General features: G+C 46.5%; 1 pseudogene; it reads right to left on the reverse strand.

Moving 5' to 3' along the window:
* LOC108522011 (chromodomain Y-like protein) overlaps positions 1-23,032 on the reverse strand; it is a 63,108-nt pseudogene that overhangs the window by 38,890 nt on the left and 1,186 nt on the right.

The raw sequence follows: 23,032 nt of genomic DNA on the forward strand, positions 1-23,032 counted from the left end.
TCCAAGGGGTGATGCAATGAATAAGTACACAAGGATTTTTTTTTCTTTAGACACGTTCTTGCTCTGTTGCCTGGCCTGGAGTACAGTGGCATGATCATGCCTCACTGCAGCCTTGACCTCCTGGGATCAAGAGATTCTCCTACCTCAGCCTTCCAAGTAGCTGGGCTATAGGCATGTGCTACCACACTTGTCTATTTTGTTTTATGTTTTGTAAAGATGGGGTCTTGCTATATTGCCCTGGCTGGTCTTGAGCTCCTGGGCTCAAGTGATCCACCTGCCTCGGGTTTGAAACAAGATTGAGTCTGTAATCTCAGATACCCAGCCATAGACTTTTTTGAATGCATACTATAAGCAACTGATTATTTTGTAGGAAAATAATGTTTTCTTATGATTTTCAACAAAATGAATCATCTTGTGTTTGTAGGGGAATATCTGTCTACCTAACTACTTGTCTACCTATCTACCACATTCACTTCTTGTGTAGCATTATACTAGCTTAGAATCTTTGACATAAGGTCTTTGAAGGCATGAGGACAAACGCTATGCTTCAGAGTAAGACCTCCATACACCATAGATGAGTCTTGCAGGAGCTCTCGGTCCTAGAAAGATTTGCTGAAAATCATAGACATGAGGCAGACGGATTCATAGGAGAAAAGGCATACAAATGTATTTAATGTGTATACACTGATGCCTTCAGAATGATGGTCCAACTTCCCAGGGAGCTCCAGAAGCTTATGCACTATCCTGAGGTTATAGAAAGAATGGGGCTTGGGTTCTGCTAAAACCGGTTATGGGAGTGGGAGAAGAGGAATTCTACTGAGGGACAATACATGGTTACTAGGGAACAGAAATTAACTTGTAAATAGTTCTATTTAGAATGTAAGTGATCCTTGGAGACAGTCATCATCTGGAAAAAGGGTCTGTTCAGGTGTAGTTATGTCTAGGTCTTCTTTCCTGTAATGGCTAACAAGGGAACAGGGAAGGGAACAAGAACAATTGTTCTCCTTGGTGGGTCAGTCTTATCCTTATGTAGATAGGGGAAAAGTCTCTTCCAGTGTTGATCTCTAAGGGTTTTTAATTCAAAATACTCATTGTACCAGGGAGTCATATTTTGGGGTGAAATATTTTGATTTCCTTCATAAGCAAATATGGCTGCAGTGGGAGGCTCATGAAGATGCTACGTTCCTCCCTGAAGCTGTTGGCATGGATGGTGGATAGCATCCTAGAGGACTCTGCTTATCGCCACCCATTTCTCCAAACAAGGGGGTGGATGTAACAGAGTTGTGCCATCCTGGCCAAGTTTGTATGAACGCCCTAAAAGAAACTTGGTGTGTGGTTGTACTTCCCTTCCTGTTTTTCAGGGAACTCTAGTTACTCAGATTTTGTCTTCAAAAGCCCTTGGGCCAGTGACTCCGGAATGACAGCATTCCCTTCAAGGGCATCTCTGCTCTGATCTGGAGCCGAGTTCAGGAAAAGAAAAGGAGGCTGTGGATCCTTTCCAGACCTTTCCAGACTTGTTGGAGCTCTGAGGAGTCAGCCAGCACACTGTATTGAGCAACCCTCAAAGGATCACACTACTACTGACTGGGGGTGCTTTACAAAACAGTGGTATGATGAGGCAGGAGATCTTTATACAGTTTCAAATGACCTCTGCAGGAAATTCATAATGGTTTCAAAGGGAAATAGAGTAACTTTGCTGTGGAGAATCCTGGCAGGCTCCATCTGAAGCAGGGATCAAAGTGAACACTTTTCAGGCCTGGGGCAAATTGAATTGTGTGTCACCTGATAGGATGCAATGAGAAGAATACAGCATCACTTCAGTGATGTCCTTGGGAAGATGCATAATGTGAATGTAATTACGAGGAAACATCAGACAAACCCCGGATGAGGGAAATGTCTGGCCTGTCTTCTTCAAAAGTATCAGGGCTGATACACCCGTGTTCCTAGGGCATTATTTACAATAGATGAAAGGTGAGCCAGCCCAAATGCCTGTGGACAGACAGATGTATGAACCGAATGTGGTCCATCCATATAATGTAATATGATTCGACCTTAGAAAGGAAGGAAATTCTGACACAGGCTGCAACATGGATGAACCTTGAAGATATTATGCTAAGTGAAAGAAACCAGTCATGAAAAGACAAATACTGTATGGTTTCACTTCTAAGAGGTACCCAGAGAAGTCAAATCCATAGAGACAGAAAGCCGAATGGTGGTTGCCAGGGGCTGGGGGACAGGAGAATGAAGAGTGTTTTGTGGGTCTGAATTTTAAGTTTAGGAAGATGAAAATGTTCTGGAGGTAGATGGTGGTGATGGTTGCATGATAATATGAATGTATTTGATGTCACTGAATGGTACACTTAAAAGTTTTAAAATGGCAAATGTTATGGGATATATGCTTTACCACAGGTTTTTTCTTTTCTTTTCTGTTTTTTCAGACACAAGCTCTTTCTCTGTGGCCCAGACTGAAGTGCAGCAGTGCATCCTAGTTCACTGTAACTTCAATTTCTGAGCTCAAGCGATCCTCCTGTCTCAGTCTCCCAAGTAGCTGGGACTACAGGTGTATGGCACCAGGCCCAGCTAATTATTTTTAATTTTTAATTTTGTAGAGATGGGGTCTTGTTATGTTGCCCAGGCTGGTCTTGAACTCCTGGCCTCAAGCAATCCTCCTGCCTTGGCCTCCTACAGTGCTGGGATTATAGGTGTGAACCTCCACGCCTGGCCACAGTTTGTTTTTCTAAGTGCCAAGGTTAAGAAAGTCAGGGAAAGACTGAGGGAATGTTCAAGATGGGAAGATACTGAGAAGACATGATAACAGGCTGGGCGTGGTGGCTCATGCCTGTAATCCCAGTACTTTGGGAGACCGAGGTGGGCAGATCACCTGAGGTCAGGAGTTTGAGACCAGCCTGGCCAGACCAGCCTGGCCAACACGGTGGAACCCCATCTCTACTAAAAATACAAAAATTAGCTGGGCGTGGTGGTGGGCACCCGCAGTCCCAGCTGAGGGAGGCTGAGGCACGAGAATCGCTTCAACCTGGGAGGCGAAGGCTGCAGTGACTCGAGATCACACCACTGCATTCCAGCCCGGGCAACAGAGTGAGATTGTCTCTAAAGTAACAAACAAAAGACATGATAACAATGACAGTTTGTGGTGCCGAACTGGGCCCTGTAGCTGTAAATGATGCTCTAGGGACACTTGATGAACCTGGAGTGGAGCCTGAGGGTTAGGTGGTAGTCATCTTTCAGAGTGAGGCCTCCCTTCTGGTGGTTGTAGTGAGTTTATGCAGGAGGATACCTTTAGTTGAGGGAAATACACACTCGGGTATTTGTAGCTGACTGAGTCAGCAGCTTCATCTCAAAAGGTTCAGAAATAAGTCATTTGTGCCCTCCTAGCAACATTTCAGTGAGTTTACAATTGTTTCAGAATTCAAAAACTCATAATTGAAATGCAGTGGAATCATTCTTTGAAAAGAGCCATTAAGAACAGCGTCTTTTATTTATTTTATTTATTTAGTTAGTTTTATTTTATTTTTTGAGATGGAGTCTGGCTCTGTCGCCCAGGCTGGAGTGCAGTGTTGCGATCTTGGCTCACTGCAGCCTCTGCCTCCCAGGTTCAAGCGATTCTCCTGCCTCAGTCTCCCAAGTAGCCGGGATTACAGGTGCATACCAGCACGCCCGTCTAATTTTTGTGTTTTTAGTAGAGACTGGGTTCCACCATGTTGATCAGGCTGATCTCAAATGCCTGACCTCAAGTGATCCACCCGCTTTGGCCTCCTCAAGTGCTGAGATTACAGGTGTGAGCCATTACGCCCGGTGAAAACAGTGTTTTTAAATTAAGGGATACCCAGGAGAAAGCAGTAGTAACAGGGTAGGTGCTTAGCAAGGCGTTTGACATCTGGGTGACTCCTACTTGACATATTCACCTGACCCCAATGTCCTGAGCAACCTGGATGTGTGGGAACTATTTTCATATTAATTTTGTAAGGTCAGAGCTTCTGGATGGAAAAGAGAGTCCAACTGGCCCCTGTACCCCAATTAGACAGTGGTTATCCTGGGCCCATTGATTACCCCGTCAGACCACTGAGGGTGCCTGTTCACCATGAACCCACAGTCTAGGCAGGAGCCAGGACAAGAACACACAATAATGACCCCACTATGTGTCAGTGTACTGGGTTAAATGGAGGCCCCTCAAAAGATATGTTCACATCCAAATCCCTGGAACCTGCATTTTACTTTCTTTGAAGGTAAAAGTCTTAGGCCCAGCCTGGTGGCTAATACCTGTAATTCCAGCACTTTAGGAGGCCGAGACAGGAGGATTGCTTGAAGCCAGGAGGTCAAGACCAGCCTGGGCAACATACTAAGGCTCCATCTCCACAAAAAATTAAAAAATTAGCTGGGCATGGTGGTGTGCACCTGTAGGCCCAGCTACTTGGGAGGCTGAGGCAGGAGGATCGCTTGAGCCCAGGTGTTTGAGGCTGCAGTTAGCTATGATTGCACCACTGCACTTCAGCCTGGGCAACAGAGCGAGACCCTGTCTCAAACAAACAAACAAACAAACAAAATTTATGACTTCTCAGTGCATTTAGCGCAAACCCAACTCCCTCGCCGGGGCTGAGAAGTCCTCGCACCATCTCGGCCCTTCCCAGCTCTTCAAATTCATGCTATGCTTTCTCTTCATTCTCTAAATCTCAGTCACCCTGAGTTTCTTTGAGGTCTTCCCATGGTCTCAGCTCCTCCCTGCCTCAGGGCCTTTGCATGTGATTTCCATGTCTTGAGCATGTCCTTCCCCTCTTGCTATGCTTGGCAGGTTTCCTTTCATCCTTCATGTTCCAGTTTTAATATTCCTTCTTCTGAGAGAGGCAACTTCCCAAACCACACAACGTGCATAGGCCGCCTTCCTGCCGTTCTTCACTCTCCCTGGATCCCGTCCTGTTCCATCAGCGTGCACACTGCGGGATGCACTTGGCGAGTAGCCGCGTGACTTCTGTGGGCCTGTCCTCCCTCCAGGCCGCAAGCTGCAGGGCTTCGAGGAGCCCATAATTTTGGTTCAGGCATATACTCCCTGTGCCAAGCTCAGGCTCTGGCAGAAAGCAGCAGCTCGGTAAGTGCTTGCTGAATAAATGATAGTGGGAAGAAGGCAGAAATCAGGCGTGTCTGGGGAATCCAGCTGGCAAGGAGGAGGATGGATTGGTAACTGGAGGAGTTTTAATTTCTCTGACTGGCATCAGCAACAGCCAGCTTGATATGAGATTAGAAACCCCTAGAGCCAGGAATTTTACTGCTTTCATATTCTCTGAAACATCTGAGGACTTGTGTGCTGCCTATACTTCAAAGTCACTCTCAGGTCTCCTCTTTTCTCTGGAAACTTCTCTGACTACAGGTCCTCAGTGGCCCTGCTTCGTTTTGTTTTATATTTTAATTCTTAATTTTAATTTGTTTTAGAGACAGGGTCTCACTGTCACCCAGGCTAGAGTACAGTGGCACCATCATAGCTCACTGCAGCCTCAACCTCCTGGGCTCAAACAATCCTCCTGCCTCAGCTTCCCAAGGAGGTAGTACTACAGGTACATGCCACCATGCCCAGCTAATTTTTTGATTTTTAAATTTATTTAATGTTTTAAAGAAATGGGGTCTTGCTATGTTGCCCAGGCTGGGGTTGAACTCCTGGCCTCAAGAGATCCTCCTGCCTCAGCCTCCCAAAGTGCTGGTATTACGGGCACAAGCCACCACACCCAGCCTCCTGCTTCTCTTTGAATAAATACTGTATTAGGCCACTGTTGCAGTGCTATAACGAAACACCTGAGACTGGATAATTTATAAGAAAATAAGTTTAATTGGCTCACGGTTCTGCAGGATGTAGAAGAAGCACAGTGTTGACATCTACTTTTAGGGAGGCCTCAGGGATCTTCTAATCATGGCAGAAGGTAAAGGGGGAGCAGGAGTCTCACAGGGCAGGAGCAGGAGCAGCAGCAAGAGAAAGAGTCGGGGGAAGGGCCACACTTCACAACGAGATCTCGCCAGAACCACTGAAAGGACAGCACCAAGCCATGAGGGATCCTCCCCTATGACCCAAACACCTCCCACCAGGACCCACCTCCAGCATTGGGGATTACACTTTAACATGAGATTTGGGCAGGGACAAATAGCCAAACCATATCAAACACTTATTTGTTACTGGGTTCTGATGATAAGCATGAACCCTTTATTGTTTATTTCTTTTTTGTTTTTATTATTGTTATTTTTTGAGACAGAGTCTTGCTTTGTCACCCAGGCTGGAGTGCAGTGCCATGATCTCGGCTCACTGCAAACTCTGCCTCCTGGGTTCAAGCGATTCTCCTGCCTCAGCCTCCAGAGTAACTGGGATTACGGGTGCCTGTCATCATGCCTGGCTAATTTTTGTACTTTTAGTAGAGATGGGGTTTCATGATATTGGCCAGATTGGTCTCAAACTCCTGACCTCAGGTGATTCACCCACCTTGGCCTCCCAAAGTGCTGGGATTACAGGCATGAGCCACCACGCCAGGCCTTTATTGTTTATTTCTTAGCTGAAATAAAGAGAGTTGCTCAAGGCAACTGATGACAGAATGAGAAACGAAATATGGTGGGTCCGTTGGCCAACTTGCAGATTCCTTTGCTATGTCATCCTTAGGGTAAGGGAAGAAAGACTCCATGGTGGTCATTGAATTCCTTTGCCTTGATTGTGGGTGGAGAAGGGGCTTGTTGGCAAGGTTCTGAGTTCCTGGGCTATTTGCTGGAGTATTTCCTCCCTTTGGAGATCCCACAGAAGAGGAACTGGAAGAAAACTGAGTGTGTGCTCCAACCAGTCTTGTGAGGAAGTCCAAACCCCGAGGATTAGAGTTAGAGGCAGGGATCTGTGAACCTGGTAGTGGGGAATGGCAAATGGATGCATGATTGTGTGGTGCAACGTTATGACTGGCTTTTTTTTTTCTTTGAGACAATGTCTCGCTTTGTCACTCAGGCTGGAGTGCAGTGGTGCGATCACCATTCACTGCAGCCTCAACCTCCCGGACTCAAGCACTCCTCCCACCTCAGCTTCCTATGAGTAGCTTGGACCACAGGTGCACACCGCCATGCTCAGCTATTTTATCTGGAACCAAATGTCAGTTGTGCTCTGTGAGCACCCCTGCAATAAACAGATCCACGTGTTGGTGTCAACGGCCAAGTAAACAGTCCGTGGCTCAAAGGCTATTATCTCTGTTAGGCATGTTGGTAACTGATGCCCATTCAGAGCCCCCAAACCAACTGGTTTCATACCCACAGACAAAAACCAGATCCTAGTTTGCCAGGTTGAGGGTGGCCCATTCACAGGAGGGTAAACAGAAATTGCAGGAGACTGTTGACTTCCTGTTCATCAAATGATAATTCTTGTTAAATACAATTTGGAATATTTTATTTATATTTTTTCTTATTGTTTAGTTTTTAGTCAGATCCATCTTTCACATGATAAAGACACAGTTTTAGGTTTTAAAGCACAGTTAAGCCTTGGGGGGTGGATTGTGGAATTGAAGTTAATTTTCTGGCTTCCGAGTTTCATCAAAAGACTCTTAGATACTGCCTTGTTGCAACACTCTAAAAAAAAAAAAAGTTCAGTCCTCCTCCCTCCTGCAGCAAGTTAGGCATGCTGGACTTCATTTAATCTTCCTTGGACAGGGATCCTACATTGCCCTGGGACCAGCGTTCAGCTGGGCTAACAAGCCCTCCACTTTAATTTAAGGGTGATTTCTATGTAATGGCCCCAATATGCACTCTGGAAGTTACATTTTCAATTAAGTCTCACCCATCTTCATCAACAGTGAGTCCTTTCTTGGAATCAGACTTTGGAAAACAATTTTGATTGAGACGTGTTCGACTCATTGAGCATATAGAGTGCAGGTTGAGTATCCCTAATCCTAAATGCTTTGGCCCACAAGTGTTTCAGATTTCAGATTTCTTTTCTGGACTTTGGAATATTTTCATGTACTTATGAGATATCTTGGGGATGGGACCCAAGTCTCAACATGAAACTCATTTCTGTTTCATATACACCTCATACACAGAGCTTGAAGGGAATTTTATACCATATGTATATTTTGCATATGGCATAAAATATATAGATATATTTTTGAGACAGGGTCTCACTCTGTGTCCCACTCGGGAGTGCAGTGGCACAATCATAGCTTACTGCAGCCTCAACCTCCTGGGCTGAAGCAATCTCCCGCCTCAACCTCCCAAGTAGCTGAGACTATGGGCATGTGCCACCACACCCAGCTAATTTTTAAACAATTTTTTGTAGAAACAGGATCTCACTGTTGTTGCCCGGGCTGACCTTGCACTTTTGGGCTCAAGTGATCCTCCTGCCTAGGCCTCCCAAACTGTTGGGATTACAGGAGTGAGCCACCACACCCAGCCTATATAATATTTTTAATAATTTCGTGCATAAAACAAAGTCTTAACCACATTTTAACTGTGACCCCTCCCATGAGGTTAGGAGTGAAATTTCCCACTTGTGGCATCGTATTTGCACCCCAAAAGCTTTGGATTTTGGAGCATTTCAGATTTCAGATTTTTGGGTTAGGGTTGCTCAACCTATATTTTACCTTATTTTATATTGTTAGAGACAGAGTCTCACTGTGTCACCCAGGCTGGGGTGCAGTGGCACGATCTTAGCTAACCACAGCCTTGAACTCCTGGGTTCGAGTGATCCTCCTGCCTCAGCCTCCCAAATCACTGGGATTACAGGTGTGCACCACCGTGCCTAGCTTCAACCTGTATTTGTAAATATTTTTTGAGTTTATGGTGAATGCTATCTTTTTTTAGTGAGACTATGAAAATCAAATACAGATCCCCAAATGGTATGGTGGGAAGTTCGGTGGATTCACAAACTCCTTCAGCTCTAGAATAAGGGCGATAATGCAAATAGAGTGCTTCCTCTGAATTTATTTGCCCTAATTAACCCTTCCTCCTGGCCTTGGTACCCTGGAGGTAGCTTAGAAACAATGTTCAGGCTTAGAGAGAAGCTCAGATGGTCCCACTTGGGTATGCAGGAGGCCTTCCCTCGTGGAAGCTGTATGGGGAAAGCAGATAAGCATTGGGGTCTCCAGCGTAATTTTTCTGATAGTGAAAACAAGAAGTGCTGCAGGTAATCAGTCTTTATTTTCTTCTTTTTCTGCCTTCATCCTTGGTCTGTTTGGCAGTTACCCAAATTACAAGACTTCACAGTCGTTTCTATTTAATAAGCTTGCTTTGAAACTCAAGAAGCATCCAGTGTGCAGCTCTGTCAACAGGGAATCATTAATGCTGAACAGACAAAATGTGCATGTTTAATTGTTTTCATTGAAATAAGTGCCCCATGTACCCCCTGCTATTTGCGAGTACACACAGGTTAACTAAGACCCGGACACCAGACATAGTTGCCATCTCTGATGACTTGCTTAAGCATGTGAAAACAGAAAACAGGCTTGGTTTTGGATGACAAATAGGATTTCACTTTTTTTTTTGAGATAGGATCTTGCTCTGTCACCCAGGCTGGAGTGCAGTGGTGCAATCTCAGCTCACTGCAACCTCGACCTCCTGGGCGCAAACAATCCTCCCACCTCAGCCTCCTGAGTAGCTGGGATCACAGGCATGCACCACCACACCCAGCTAATTTTTGTATTTTTAGTAGAGATGGGGTTTCACCATGTTGCCCAGGCTGGTTTTGAACTCCTGGCCTCAAGTGATCTGCCTGCTTTGGCCTCAGTGCTGGGATTACAGGCGTGATCCACTGCTCCCGGCCAGAATTTGCTTTTTTACTTTCACCTTCCACTTCCACTTTAGCCTAATTCCCAAAGTGAGATGAGTCTGATTAACAGGAAGAATGAAGACATTTAAAAGCTTCTTTGTGGACATCTATTTCTCCCTTCCTGGACAGGTGGTGGTTATCAGTAAAAGCTAAGTAAGACACTGGCAAAACTTCTTGGCATTCCGTTAGAATTTTAGTCAGGCTGCCGTACATCCCTGTTTCATAGGAAAAACTGGGAACCAGATTTTTACAGGACCCAGAAACCTGTATTTCTTCATATGTGAGAAGACAGGAATGTTGGCCCGACTATTAATGAATATCCTGAGTTTTGCTACCTAATAAGGCCAGTTTTTCCTTCCTTCCTTCTTCCTTCCCTTCCTTTTTGTGCTTCACTTAAGAACCATGAGAATTATAACCCTACTTCCAGATTCTTGATTCTGAGATGGTGGATTTGACATGGTGCCTTTTCCCAGCATGGTGCCATCGGCTTTCCATCCAAACCGCCTCAACTTGCTGCAAACTGAACTCAGTGTCTTCCCCACGCAGCTCTGTCCCTCTTCCATCTTGTTTCCTTAAATCGCTCCCTCCTCTAACTCATCCTGCCTGAAACCTTTCCATCACCTTTTAACAAATTAACCAAAGTCCATCTACATACAGAGAAGCAGACCTATGATAGGTCAACAGCTCCCCAAATCTCATAAACAGAATGCTTCCCTGGAAGCAGCACCAGGTGAAGACGCGGAACACTGCCAGCGCCCTGCACGCCCTTCTGCCTCTTTTGAGTTGATGTCCTCCTTTCCCCTTTATCCTGGAGCCCTCATGCTTCCTGGGCCCTCTTCTCCTTTGTCCCTCAGTCCCGTCAGCGCTTCTCCCCATCTGTTCTCACTGTCAGTTTCAGACTAGAACACAACTCTATCATGTCTGTCTCTTGTTCAAAAACCCTCTCTTGCTGCCCAGAACTATGGTGTAAAAAAAGCCCTCAGTTTCTTAACCTAGACTCCAAGTTCTGCTGGGACTTGACTTCATCCCGTATTTACAGCCCTATTTCCCACAATTTTTCCTCGAACTCCTTATGATTGAGCCAAATGGAAATATGTAGCGACCCGGTAATATGAATAATAATGACAATAAAAATAACTGAATGGTTTTGAACGTTTAGCAATGCACCAACCATGCTCTTGGTTAAGATGTAATCTATTTTGTTCCTCATAGCAATCTCAGGAGATAGGTGATATTGCTAACCCCACTTCGCCGGAAGCTGAGTGACTTCCTCAAGGTCACACATCCTGTGAGTCATAGAACTGCCATCAAGACTCAAAGGGTCTGAGCTTGGGGCAAGCTCTATGTACAAGTGCCAAGGTTTCCCGCACCGGGATTGTGCTCATGCCGTTCCACCGTTTAGGGCGTACATGACCTATCTTTATCCACGTCTGACCCACTCTGCAAGACGCAGCTTACATGTGTCCCCTCCAGTGGGCTCTCCATGGTTCCCTCCATTGGTAGTGATCTCTGAACACCCAGAACATTTTCCTCATCCCTCTTCTGACACATTTCCTTTAATTCATTTAACAAATACCGTCAATTCTCATTATTCAAAGTAGCGATGTTCTCTAAAGACTCCATGCACACCAAATTAGCAAATACTAAACTTCTGCTCCTAGAAGAAACACACAAGTCGGGGTCTTGGAGCCTCTTGTCAAACATTTTTGTCAACTGATCAATACATAATCGTGTTTTGTGTGTGTTCTGCTGAAGACACCTCATTTAATATATGTTATTGATCCATTAAGGTTGAACTCACAGCCAACGGCACTGTAACTCATACCTGAATAACAGGTGTCGAATGTGTATTTTCTCTATAAGGCACATCACAGCCTACTTGTTTTAGGAACAGAAGACAGGACTTCAGCTCTACACTTGGGGACCATATTAATAAGTGAAATCATCAGTTAGAAGTACAAACATGCAAAAAACATGGCACGAGGTAGGCTGTGAAAAAGACACTGGTTTACAGCAATGAGAGCTGAAACAGGAAGGCAGAGGGTCTCCTCGTTTGACCTCAGCTGGGAACATGCATGTTGAGCAACTTCAAAGGCTTTCACCACTCTGTGCACATCCAAGGATGACTGTGAAGCTCACCTCACTGTGGATCACCCCCTTACACAGCTGCTGCACTTCACGGCCTAGTCATGGCACTCCGCACGCATGACCTCCCACCCTTACCTGTCTTGCCTGGGCACTGATGGATGACTTCCTCAAGAACTGGATCTTAGGATGTCTGGGGCAGAGCTCTGAGCACCCCTTAATGAGATGGGATTCCAAAGGATTCCCCTGAAGCCCTGACCAATCCCCGATGCAAGGGGATCTTGAGCCCCTGTGGTCTCACCTACTTAGATACCGATATTTGTAAATTTCTTCCTTTGCTTTGTGAATGCTCTGGCTGTTTGTAAATTCCTCTCACTGATTGCAAATCCTTTTACAAAGCCACCCACTCAATGGTAGGATCCCTGTCTCTCTTCTCTTAATGCTAGCATAGAGCTTCGCCACGTAAGTGGTTATTCAATTAAATAAAACTTGAAAACCTACATGAGCAATACCATTAATTAGAAGGCGCTTACTTTATTCCAAAAAGAGTTATGCCAGACACACTCTGGTCTGCTTGCTAGAGTCTTCTTATTTCTTGAGCATACATCTTGTTGCTTTTGGAGGAGGATAAGATAAGAATACTGAGTGGCTTAGCTTGATTTTGTAGTCCCTTTGAGTGAACTAGATCCCTAGACCTGGGATCGTGGAGCCTGTGGAGCTGAGGCCAGTAAGAGAAGCAAAGTTCCTCAGAGCCCAAGAACTGTTGACCTTGGGTCCTGTACAAGAGTCAGCAGGGCTGGAAATGCAGGCGGAATATTAGCTAGTATTGCACAGACACTTCTAATTGTTTTTTGTTTGTTTGTTTTGAGACCGAGACTCGCTCTGTCACTCAGGCTGGAGTGCAGTGGCGCGATCTCAGCTCACTGCAACCTCCGCCTCCCAGGTTGAAGCTATTCTCCTGCCTTAGCCTCCTGAGGAGCTGGGATTAGAGGCACCTGCCACCATGCTTGGCTAATTTTTGTATTTTTAGTAGAGATGGGATTTTGCCATGTTGGCTAGGTTGGTCTCGAACTCCTGACCTTAGGTGATCCGCCCGCCTTGGCCTCCCAAAGTGCTGGGATTACAGGCATGAGCCATCGTGCCTGGCTCAGATGCTTCTATTTGTATGGTTCTCAACATGCAGGTATGTGTTTTGTAACCAAGCGTAGCCCCCTGTTGGACATCGATGGGTTAGTTGGTGTGACTGGGTACTCTTTTCTTTTCTTTTCTCTTTTCTTTTCTTTCCTTCTTTTTTTTTTTTTTTTAAATAGAGTCTCACTCTGTCATCTTGGCCCACTGCAACCTCTGCCTCCCGGGGTCAAGCGATTCTCCTGTCTCAGCTTCCCGAGTAGCTGGGATTACAGGTGCGTGCCACTACGCCTGGCTAATTTTTGTATTTTTTAGTAGAGACAGGGTTTCACCATGTTCACCAGGCTGGTCTCAAACTCCTGACCTCAAGTGGTCCGGCTGCCTTGGCCTCTCAAAGTGCTGGGATTACAGGTGTGAGCCACTGTGCCAGGCTATGACTGGATCCTTTCATGCTGGTCTTTCCACTTCTCTGCAGTCCTGGGAGTAGGCTACTTTGGGCAGCTGTCCTTGGCTGCTGCTCCCCTGCACCTTAGGATCCTTGTGAAAAGTGACTCTATGCAAAGAGACATGCAGCTAATACGTGCTGCAGAGTGAGTGGAGAGCCTGGGAGCTGGGCTGCAAAAACCTATGCAACGCAAGCCCAATCTGCCTGACCTTGAATTGGTTTACTACATGTCTCTCTCTTACCAGGCAAGTCTCCAAGGAGTCTTTCACTTTGGACAGTGCATCCCCAAATCAAAGATTGATTCATAAAAGAACTGATGAGATGTTGCCTTTTGCTCAGGCACCCTATCACTCCATGTTTCTCCGGAGTCCTGCCATTCTCTGCTGAACTCGAGTAAGGAGGAGAAACAAAAAGCCACAGGAGGATAGAAAAAAGGAAAGCCGCGCTACCCGGAGAGTCTGGGGAAAGAGTCAAGCTTCTCTCCCCAACCCGCATCTTTTTTGGTTGTTGTTTCAAAGAACTTACTTTGCCCCATTCAAGCTGCAGGGAAATCTCTTTTGCTAGAGGGTGCGATCAAAGCAGGTGGGGCATCTCCATGCAGTGTGTAGGTCACAAAATAACTCTGAGGACATCAAAGGCCTGTGGGACATTGCACAATGACATACTGGACCCGTTAGACACACAGTGGGTTTCGCTTCCTGTACATTTCTCTGAAAAACCTGCCGAGTCATCAACAGTTATCACCACCTTGCAGAATTCACGAAAGCTTCTAAGCAGTCATCTGTATAATTTCTTTTGCGTCTAGGGCTCCTTGTGCTCTTGTAATTTAAAATGTGTTTAAATAATAAAACCAACACACAACCTGGGGCAAAATTAAAATTCCAGGGAAGGCAGGTGAGATTTTGCTGGATGGGATCCTTCAAGAAATGTGCAGGTAAAACAAGGACCAGCAGCTCCTTTTCCTGAGTCTCCTGGAGCGAGCAAGTCATTGTTAGGTGCATGGCTTGATAAAGAGAAGTGACAAGAAGATGGTATTTTAGACACTGAGAAATGAAAGCAAATGTGCATCGTATCTAATGCAAAGTATTACTGCCCCTAGAAAAGGAAGGTGTGTGCGACCACAATGAAAGAAATACACTTTTTTAAAAATTGCCAAGTTAGCAGATTTCTGTCTCAAGAATGTAACAAAAGCATTTTTTTATGTTGAGATTTTTTAAAGTTAAAAAAAGTCAGCTCCTAAGAAAAGATAGGAATGTGATTCCTGAGCTGAGGGTATTTGCATTTTGAATTTTTGTTCCTACCTTGCGAGTAGGAATTGTGCCAAGAAAGCATAAACACAGAGAAGGAAATGGGTGTTTGTGTTTGTAATACCTGGCTCAGGAGAGGAGAGAAGCCAAGAAGAAAGGGTGTGTGATTCACTCCTGAGTGCACCTGGAACCCAAGCGGCCACAGACATGAGTTGTGGGCCAGCAGGTGGATCCCGTGGCCGCAAAATTTTGCTGTGTGACTGCTCCCATCAGTGGTGGTATGGACGCCTTTAAGCAAGGTGTGTCTGTGGCTTGCTGGTATTTCAGCCAAGGAATGTGTCAGAGTAAGCTCAGCAGCCACAACAAGAGAGGATGTGTAGTGTTTCCGGGAGGGGCTTATGTTGTTCTCAATTTCCGGGTACAAGGCTGGGTGCAATGGCTCACTCCTGTAATCCCAACACTTTGGGAGACCGAGGCGGGCGGATCACCTGAGGTCAGGGGTTCAAGACCAGCCTGACCAACATGGAGAAACCCCATCTCTACTAAAAATACAAAATTAGCCAGGCATGGTGGCGCATGCCTGTAATCCCAGCTACTTGGGAGGCTGAGGTGGGAGAATCGCTTGAACCTGGGAGGTGGAGGTTGCGGTGAGCCGAGATCGCGCCACTGCATTCCAGCCTGGGCAACAAGAGTGAAACTCCGTCTCAAAAAAAAAAAAAAACATTCCGGGGACAGAGTGATGTTAGACCAGTGAGTCTCAAACTGCGAGTGTGTTTCAGCCACCTGTGGTGTGTGTTACAAAGGCAGTCGCCTAAGATCTCATGCTGGAGCTGGGATCCACAGAGCTGGGCAGGTTGAGGTGGTACCAAGTTCAGTACAGGTGGTTCAAGGTCCCTACTCTGAGAAACTGATATCAAATGAAAGAAGACAAGTTTAGCGTGACAATCCTTTACCATCACACTTCACCATTGGCAACCCATACTGCTTAGCCACATTCAAAGTCACTGGCAAGTGATTTTATTTTATTTTCAAGCGTGGGACAACTTAATTTTGTGAAATGTATATTTTTTGGTCATAGCATAAGCTACCACTCCTCACTTCTTTTGGCTGTTTTACAAAACAGCAAAAGGGAAGTCGATTGTAAAAATGTACGATGCATGTTTGCATTGTGTAGACATTAATAATGAAAACAAAAGGAAATTTTTGGCTCTCGAGGAAAATGGAAGTGCCTAAAACGTTAATTTTTTTTCTTTTTTTCCAAATATCCAGACGTCAAGGAGACTAAAATGTAAATTTTAACCTAAAAGTATGAATGTTTTGGGTAGCTGGTTATAGTATCATCCTTGTGATTTGGAAAACATTCAAATGTATCCTTTCCCTGATTATATAGAGATTAGCTAGTATTTTACGTGTAAGCAGGGCCAACTTCGCTGTCTTGTGACAGTCCCACATGGACTGGTTTAATGTTCTGCAACCTCCATATTGCAATGCCTCATCATGTTGTCTTCGAGTTTGTATTTTGAAAGCAACGGTCTGACGGGACAGTGGAGCACGAGCCCAGGGCTTGGAGGTGCCACCTCCCTGCCTCCTAGGATGGACTCTCTGTGCTCTGCTTCCCTGCCCCCATCCAACGATGCGGCTACCCTCCGCCCTCTGGCAGGCGTGGAGAGGTTCAGGTCAGCAGGCATGTGCCCCACTTGCCAAGTCGTGGGTGGGACCCCAGGAGCCTGTGAGAGTCCACATTGGCCCTCTGAGTATCCCTATGCCCAAAAAAGTGCTGCATTAAAAGTAAAAAGCAAAAGCCAGGTGCAGTAGTGTGTGCCTCTAGTTCCAGCTACTTGGGAGGCTGAGGCGGGAGGATTGCTTGAGTCCAGGATGTCAAAGCTGCAGTGACCTATGATTGCGGCATTGTATTCTAGCCTGGGCCACAGAGCAAGAACCTGTCTCTAATAATAATAATAATAAGTGAAAAACACCATGACAGGTCCAGAACGACTGGGGAGGGGGAAGGAAAAATCTTTTCTGCTTTTGAAAAAAGGACCCCAAATTTACATTTTGCGCTGTGCCCCACAAATCATGCAGCTGGTCCCATGTGTAAGTCATATATGAACACATTGCTCCACTGGAGGATAATGGATGCAGGTCCAAGAAAGGGGAAAAGGATGACTCATTCCCACACAAACAATTCACAGGGAAAGAATTCAGATGGCCAATTGCTCACCTGACATAGTTGATAATTCCTAACATAGTTCTATAAGTGTTGCAGATTAAATTTTAAAAATCCATGGATGCTCTGTTTATTTTTTAAAATAGTTATGCATTACTTTTTTCCCCAGTGCAGCTTTGTGCAGGGACAAGCAGTTGGATGGAATCATGCCCAATAGCTCCCTGTAATGCAGAAGTGACACACTGTCCCCAACCTGCCAGGTCTTGTTCCTCATAGGCGGGCTACTCTCCAGGTGTTGGAAGGGATAACTTCAGCAAGGGAAGAGATCCCATGATTTCCCCAAAGACAGGAATGTGCATTTGCCTAGTGAGAAGGCAGAATGGCACTCAGGAGGTGCCCCAGGGACTGGTCGATAGCCAGCAGCAGGAACAAGGACTGGCCAGATCCCTGGTCTTTGCTGATTTCATAGAGCTCATTACTATGCTCTGCTGCGAATGGAATTGTGTCTTTTTTCCAGTTATTCTTACAGTGGGTCTTCATCTTCTTTTTTTAAAATTTAGAAATGTTTTATTTACTTGCAGAACTCAGTCTACCAATGGATCTTCTAAAGCAGTTATCCATGTAACCTCAGCAAATAGGCATGGTTCTTTCTCCCACCTCAACAAAACACAGCACTTCTGGTATTACATAATTGGTTGGAAAATATTTTGAGAAAATATATATATGTTTTCATGTAGTTAAAAATCAGCAAATTAGAAATATATTTCTGTATACTCTTAAGTCAGTGATTCTCAACTGGGGGCAATTTTGCTCCTCCCATCCCAGGGGACATTTGGCAACGTCTGGAGACAATTTTGGTTGTCACAACGGGGGGTGCTCCTGGCATCTAGTGGTGGACACCAGGGATGTTGCCAAACATCTTACGATGCACAGAGCAGCCCCCACAACAGAATTATCCAGTCCCAAATGCCAATGGTGCCGGGACTGACTTACATAAACAATTCTATTTTTAGAAGTGTTATTCATTTCCATTCCCAGCAATAATCTAGCATTATTTCTTCCCCAAGAGAAGCTTCCATGAACCAGAATTCAGAATATTAACTTATAGGAGAATGCCTCCCAAAAGGCGATTATGGGTTTGTCTCTATCATAAAATAGAGAGGAACGTGCAGTCTGAGAATGTTCACAATGGGAGCAAAGTGGAGGCATGCAGCCTACCTTGGGAGTGTTGGAAGGGGTGTATCACCAAGCTCCAACCTTGCCAGTACAAAAAGGCAAAAAATTGAAAGCCGCCAGGCAGCTTTCAAGAATTTGGTTGTGTAGGCCACACCCCAGACGAATGAAACCCCAGTCTCTGTCAGTGGGACCTGGGTCGTGGGAGTGTTTGAAGCTCCCAGAGTGTCCCCATTGTGGGGCCAGACTGGAGCATCACAGGACGCATGGTTAGATGTGGGGTGAGCGGGGTTAGCGCTGCAGGAGGCAGTGACGAAGGGATAGGAACAATACCCCTCCACATAAGCTAAGGCAACGGAAGCCTGTGCAAATCCACTGCGAATCAGCCCTCATTTAAATAATGACTGTACAGTCAGACACTGTGGCTGGGATCCAATGTTGACTGGGGTCTCCATGGCACACATGGGATTAATAACATCAAGCACGGAGATATTGGCGAGAAGGGGGAAGGAGAGGCAGGAACAAGTTCTCTTTTATTCATTACTGAGAATTCTCCTTTCAACTTATTTTAGAGTTAACTACAAGATCTGTTTAGTCAATGAAGTGACTGGAGCCTTTTCTTTTTTTTTGTTTTTGTTTTTTTTTGTTTTTTTGAGACAGGGTCTCACTCTATCCCCTAGGCTGGAGTGCAATGGTGTGGTCTCAGCTCACTGCAACCTCTGCCTCCTGGGCTCAAGCGATCCTCCTGCCTCAGCCTCCCGAGTAGCTGGGACTACAGGCACCTGATACCATGCATGCCTGGTTAATGTTTTTTTTTTTTTTTTTTTTTTTTTTTTTTTTTTTGGCAGAGGCTCGCTCTATTGCCCAGGTTGAGTGGAGTGGTGCCATCTTGGCTCACTGCAACCTCTGCCTTCTGTGTTCAAGTGATTCTCCTGCCTCAGCCTCCTGAGTACCTGGGATTACAGGCGTCAGGCCCGCCATGACACCTGGCTGATTTTTGTATTTTTAGTAGAGATGGGGTTTCACCATGTTGGCCAGGCTGGTCTTGAACTCCTGACCTCAAGTGATCCGCCTTCCTCGACCTCCCAAAGTGTTGGGATTACAGGCATGAGTCACCACGGTTGGCCACCCCTGGCTAATTTTTGTATTTTTTGTAAAGATAGGGTCTCACTATGTTGCCCAGGCTGGTCTCGAACTCTTGAGCTCAAACAATCTGTCTGCCTTGGCCTCCCATAGTGCTGGGATTGTAGGGGTGAGCCACTGCACCGGGCCGAGACTGGAGCCTTTTCTGTAGTTGAGACCACAGTTTCTCCACATCAGCACTGTGAACATTTGGGACTGGAGCGTGCTCTGTGGTGGGGCCGTCCTGTGCATGGTAGGGGGTTGATCAGCATCCCTGGCCTCCACCCATGGGATACCAAGAGTACCCCCTGCATCTGTTTGAGACAACTCAAAAAGTCTGCAGACACTGCCTAATATCCCTTGTGGGGCAAAGTGCCTGCTGGCTGAGGGCCACTGGTCTAGACCAATGCTTTTTAAATTGCTGAGGTGCTTATCTCAAAAATTAGTTGGTTGTACATTCAGTTGAGTGGGTGGTGACTAGCACTGAAAGCATGAAATGGAAGTGGATAGCCCAGAAAATTATAGAATGGGTCCATGGCAAGGGAAAGGATAAGTTCACGAGCATCGTGTCACATTTTGGTCACATGTATGTGTATGTGGGTCTTGTGTTTCTGTGTGAAATGTACTTCTTACTGTGGATGGGAGTTTCCTGGGGGAGAAGGAACCACCAAAGAGCTCATGCGAGTCAGATGAGGTTAGTTCAAGGAAAGCCTAAGGAGGCAGGGCTTAACCTCATCCATCGCCAGTGACATAAATTGATGGATTGGTGGTATTATTATTATTATTATTATTATTATTATTATTTTAAAGACAGAGTCTTGCTGGGTCTCCCAGGCTGGAGTTCAGTGGTGCCATCTCGGCTCACTGCCCGAGGTGGATGGATCACGAGACCATCCTGGCCTTCATAGTGAAACTCCGTTTCTACTAAAAATACAAAAATTAGCTGGGCGTGGTGGTGCTGCCTGTAATCCCAGCTACTCGGGAGACTGAGGCAGGAGAATCCCTTGAAACAGGGAGTTGGAGGTTGCAGTAAACTGAGATGGTGCCACTGCACTCCAGCCTGGTGACAGAGCAAGACTCCATCATAAAGAAAAAAAAAAAAAGTCACTCAGGTTCGGGTGTGGTGGCTCACGCCTGTAATCCCAGCACTTTGGGAGGCTGAGGCAGGCGGATCACTTGAGGTCAGGAGTTCAAGACCAGCCTGACTAACATGGTGAAACACCATCTCTACTAAAAATACAAAAATTAGCCAGGCGTGGTGGTGTGCGCCTGTAATCCCAGCCACTCAGGAGGCTGAGGCAGTAGAATCACCTGAACCCGGAAGGTGGAGGTTGCAGTGAGCTGAGATTGTGCCACTGCACTCCAGCCTGGGGAATAGAGCGAGACTCCATCTCAAAAATAAGAAAAAATAAAATCCACTATCCTGCTAAAATGCACATATGTATATATATCAATATACAAAACATTCTAATAGAGAATATAACAGAAGGGAACATTTCCACTCACCACCGTCAATATTTAGGTTTTGCAGGACATCCCTAGAACGCAGAGGGCAATGCTTTGGCAGAGAGGGCTCCTCCCAAGGCTCTGGGATATTGGGATATTGGCGATGCCCCCCAGACACCTGGAGCACCCCCCACTCACCTGTTTTGCTTACCCTCTTTTTTTTCTTTTTTTTTTTTTTTTTTTTTTTTTTTTTGTTGAGATAGGGTCTTGCTTTGTCACCCGAGCGGGAGCACGGTGGCACGATCATGGCTTACTGCAGCCTCAACCAGTTCTCCCACCTCAGCTTCCCAAGTAGCTGTCACCCTCTTTTCTGATATAAGGTCTAATTAAGGTCAAGAATGAGCTTTGGGCTTGGAAACTTGGCCAGTGTTTTCTGCCTTTAACTCTAGAAAGTTTCAAGCAGGAATTCCAAACAACCCCAGTGCAGGCAATGGCAACAGACAGACCCATGGTGCAGAAGAAACTGTATTCATTTCCTGCACTGAAGCTAGTGAAGAACAAGGTGACTTATGTGATTACACAATGGGGAATAACTTAGGATACCGTCCTTAAACGTTAAACAAGAGGAATGCTGTGCAAGAGGGAAATGGTTCCTACATTCTGGCATATACAATTCCACGAGGTGGAATTTAAGCCCTCATTTAAAGTATAATTTTGAAAAATATTTAGTGACCTAGAAAAATATGTATTTCTTAAGACTAGGTAACCAAATCGGAATGCTAAACTATTTATACAGAGTGAGCCCGATTTTATTATTTACCTCCCCTCCACCCTCAACTCCCATTTTTGGATGGGAAAATTCTTCCACACAGAGGAAAACGCCAGGCACGTCATGAATGCAAACGTCAACGTTGGTTTTCTCTGGGAATTTTTATTTTCTTGGACAGAAAAGTGGCTACACTTTGCTTTTTATTAGGAAGAGAAGACGCTTTAACATGTAAGTAGTGAAGTCACAGCGAAGAAGCCCCTTCACCCATCAGATGGCTTAGGAATGCCATCCTGGCGTCTTCCATAACTCCTCGAATCCCCTACTGCCCTGATGACACAGAATCAGAGGCTCCCAGGGGTACGCTTAGGGGGCATCTGATGCGCAGGAGCACATGGCAGCTACTGGGCCCCAACTCTGGAGTGTTCTCACTCAGAGATTTAATTATAGGGCGGGGTCGTTAGGAGCAGGTCTCCCACTGTCCTGCAGGAACCCTTTTTGACCTTCAGTAGAGACAGAGCCCTAAAACTTTGGGCCTGATTTTTCCTTCCCCAACTCCTCCTCGTGCTCTTCCCAGGCACTTCCCCACCCTCAGAGACTCTCTTCTTTACCTCTGTCCCCGAGTCCCTCTCTCCCCAGGCCTTCTCAAGGGCTCCCCCGCTGCAGGACCCCTCTGCCGTCCCCTTTCCTGTTTCGGAGTGTCGCGGGGTTCTGGAAACCACAGCCCCCTCAACAGCCCTGAGATCCCCGGGGAGGAACCGGCGAGACTGAGCCCTGTTTTGGGAGCACAGGGAGACACCCGCGCAGGCGGCCGGCGGCGTGGGGGCGGGGCGCTGAGAGTGCGCAGCTCTTCTAAGGTCGTCGGTAATTCTTTCCCGGTCCATGTAGGGCGCTGGCACAGACCTGCCCCAAGAGTCTGATCCTGGGGGAGGGGAGGAGAAGAGAGGTGAGGGGAGGGGAGGAGGCTGGAAGACGAAGTGGGAGGAGGTAGGTTGTAGCCTAAACCCCAATGCAGGGAGAGGAGGCTAGGAGGGGGAAGGGAGGGACAGAGAGGGGATGAAAAGCAGAGGAGGGGGAAGGGAGGAGAAGGAGGAGGCAGGGAGGCGAACCGGAGGAGGAGGAGGCGGGAGGACGGAGGGGTGAAAAGCAGGGGAGGATGGGGAGAGGAAGAGGTGGAAGGAGAAGAGAAGAGGGGAGGGTAGAAAGGCAGAGGGGGAGGGAAGAGGGGGGGGTGAAAGCAGGGGAAGGGAGGGGAGAGGGGTGAAAGCAGTCACGGGGGCGAGGGGAGGAGGTAAAATAGCGGGCGGTGGCGCGAGGGGGCGGATGGCGGAGGGGGAGGGTAAAAAGCCAGAGCGGAGGGAGGAGAAGGGAGGGAGTGAAAACAGAGGGCAGGGGGGACGGGGGGGAGGGGAGGAGGAGAGGGGATGGAGTGGAGCAGAGAGGGAAGGGCACGGAGGGAAGTGAAAAAGGGACCGAGGGGAAGGGAAGGTGAAAGAGGGAGGAGGGGGAGGGAAGTGAAAGAGGGGGCAGGGGAGGGGCGCCACCCAGGCCATTTTTCCGGAGAGACTCAGTTTAGGATGCAATGGCCAATTTTTTTTTTAAACCAGACCTGTTATATAATTGTTACAGTGGTCCTTTTCAGCTTGAAGCACGACAATGTTAGAAACACAGT

This window comes from Rhinopithecus bieti, unplaced genomic scaffold (genome assembly GCF_001698545.2).
Source record: "Rhinopithecus bieti isolate Rb0 unplaced genomic scaffold, ASM169854v2 scaffold_63576, whole genome shotgun sequence".
Lineage (NCBI taxonomy): Eukaryota > Metazoa > Chordata > Mammalia > Primates > Cercopithecidae > Rhinopithecus > Rhinopithecus bieti.